Source organism: Mus pahari, chromosome 18, assembly GCF_900095145.1.
Source record: "Mus pahari chromosome 18, PAHARI_EIJ_v1.1, whole genome shotgun sequence".
Lineage (NCBI taxonomy): Eukaryota > Metazoa > Chordata > Mammalia > Rodentia > Muridae > Mus > Mus pahari.
Genome location: NC_034607.1, coordinates 32,876,577 through 32,879,436, shown reverse-complemented (window position 1 = coordinate 32,879,436; position 2,860 = coordinate 32,876,577). Strand labels below are relative to the sequence as shown.

The 2,860-nt window shown below is 45.5% G+C and overlaps 1 pseudogene; it reads left to right on the top strand.

Annotated features, from left to right (window-relative positions):
• The first annotated feature begins 377 nt into the window (after nucleotides 1-377).
• On the top strand, nucleotides 378-1,358 carry LOC110335894 (annotated as a pseudogene).
• The last annotated feature ends 1,502 nt before the right edge of the window (nucleotides 1,359-2,860 follow it).

The following is a 2,860-nucleotide window of genomic DNA, read 5'->3' as shown; positions in this document are numbered from 1 at the left end:
TCATGGACTTTGTCATCTTAAGAACCGTGTCTACGGGGGATTCACCAGCGGCAGTGGCAGCACCGCAGTGGAACGTAGTGGCTTCCACAAGAGATCAAATGTGGTCTGAGGGATGATACAGATACAAACAACTTCAGAAAGAATGAGTGCCTCCCCGGAGCCATCCCAGTGATGGCTGCCCTAGAGTGGTTAAAATGCCAAAGAGACCACCTCTTCTAGACAAGATACCACTTCTACTAGACAAGAGACCGCCTCTGCTTGCCAGACCTGATGAAGGAGGCTACAGCAGATATTACACACATGTTGATTGCCGAGTATGTGACGAGGGCTGCAGTTTTTCTCATGATCGAAGAAGTGACCCATCTCACAGAGGAGATGAATCTGGCTACAGATGAGCAAGAGATGATCATTCCACAAGCTGGCAGCCTGACTACAGGGACATGAGAGATGGCTTTAGAAGAAAGAGTTTCTACTCTTCCCATTATTCAAGAGATTAGTCTCCCCATAGAAGGGATGCTCCTTCCATCAGAGAATCCCCTGTAGGCTAGAAGGACTCACCACATAGCAGATCCGGCACCAGTGTCAGCAGCAGAAGCTATTCTCCAGAGCGAAGCAGGACATACTCCTCCCATCAGTAGTAAAGAAGTAAAGAGAGATCCATCCAATCTTTGAAAAGTCAAGAGATACTTCACTCTCAAGTTCATCATCAGTTTCTTCATCCAAGATGCTAGACAAACCCAGCAGGCTGAGAAGGACCTTGCTGAGGCTGAAAGCAAGTGGGCTAACGAAACACTAGAGCAGTCAGATGAAAATAACTTGGCTGAAATGTCTGAGTTTGAGGCGGGATCCATGGCACCCTTATTTATTGACCAGACAGAAGAACCCGAGTCAAACACAACAGATGGGACAGAAATAAATGTATGAAGAGCCGGGCAGTGGTGGCACGTGCCTTTAATCCCGGCACTTGGGAGGCAGAGGCAGGTGGATTTCTGAGTTCAAGGCCATCCTGGTCTACAGAGTGAGTTCCAGGACAGCCAGGGCTACACAGAGAACCCCTGTGTCAGAGAAAAAAAAAAAAAGAAAGAAAGAAAGAAAAAAGAAATGTATGAAGCTAGCCAGCTCAGCAGTAGCTCTAAAGCCATTGCCTCGAAAACCAAAGAGATTGTTACCGACAAGACTGTGAGACTTTCGGGATGGTGGTAAAAGTGCTGATTAAAAAAGATCCCTCATTAGAAAAGTCTATCCAGTTTGCACTGAGGCAGAAATTACATGAAATAGGTGAGTGCTGTGTTGAAGAACTCAAGCATTTCATTACTGACTAGGATAATTCTACTCAAGATTTTGGAGACCCTTTTTAGAAGAAGTAGTACCCCGATTTTTCAGATTTTTTTCCTCTTGCATTGTGTAAATCCTTACTATTTTGTAAGGATTTCTAGTATTAAATAAACATCTACAATAGCTTTTAAAGTATCTTAATTAGAATGTTTCCCCTATGTGTAGAATATTCTACTCTATCTTCATACATTTCCTCCCTCCAAAAATAATGTTCAAAAAAAAAAAAAAAAAAAAAAAAAGCAGTTCTGGGGAGCAGCTCTCTGTATTGAACTCATGCTCCATAGTCTTCCATGATGTTCTAGGACCATCTTTTTGCATACCAAGTAAAGGTTGTCTTTGTGTTCAGATGGTGATTTCTTTTCCTGCTGTGTACTCTTGGGACTTTGGTGTTGTTATTTTAACTGTTCAGCACCTTCCTTGTAGTTTGTAAACTGTTCTTCTCCATCACCTTCTGATTGGTTTAGCAAACACTGATGGCCTATAGGTCAGGTGAGGAAAGGCAGGACATCAAGGCAGAGATAGGAACTATGGGAAGGATTTGTGCAGAGAATTTGCCACCCAGACAACAGGAAGTCTGACTTTCAGGGACTGAATGAGAGATAACGGGCCATGTGACAAACGTGGACCAAAATAAATGGGTTAATTAAGTTCTAGGAGCTGGTTGGGCACAAGCCTAAGCTATAAGGCCTTGACATCCATAAATAATAAAAAGTCTCTGTCGCTGTAGGGAGGTGGTGGGTCGAAACAGTCTAACGGTAGTGATCATTTTTGGTCTCAGGAGTATAATTTGTAGTTAAGATCATTCCAGGTTGCATACAATAGTGGCACTGAAGGGAAATGAAATTTAAAGTGAAATTTAAGGCCTGGGATTCATGCAACTAATGTCCAGAAAAATAGTTGTTTGTAAGCTTGGAAGCCTGAGGCAGAGAGGACAGTGAGACAAGCCTGGGCACGCCCAGGCAGGCCATTGTTGGAACATTCCTGGGACTGAACCAAATGTTCCGCTAACCCGCCCCTCAGGTCTCCTAGCATTCCTGCCTTTGCACGTACCATCCTACAAATGTGTACGTTTAAATGAGCCAATTACAGGTAACCGCGCCAATTCTTGCTAGCCCCTCCCCCTCCCCCTATAAAAACCCCTAGCTTTCAGGCCATGAGGTCGGCACCTCTGCCTCCTGAGTGAGGTATGTGCTGGCCCGGAGCTCCGCCATTAAACTACCTCATGCTTTTACAACAAGAAGGCCTCTCGTGTTTCCTGGGAAATCCTGACTCCCGTGACTTCGGGGGTCCCTGAAAATGGGGGGGGGGTCCTACATGTGGGGGCTCGTCCGGGATTTGGGGGTTCCCTAGAAACTCAGAGACGCCCCTTGGAGGTATGTTCATGTGAGTCTGGTGTGCTTGTGTGCGGCCGCTGAGTCTGTGTTTTGTTTTCTGGTTTGGGCATTCTGGCAGCTGCTGTTGTGCTTGTGTGTGTGTCAGTGTCTTGGTTTACTGGATCCGGTGTTCAGTGTTCTGGCAGTCGCCG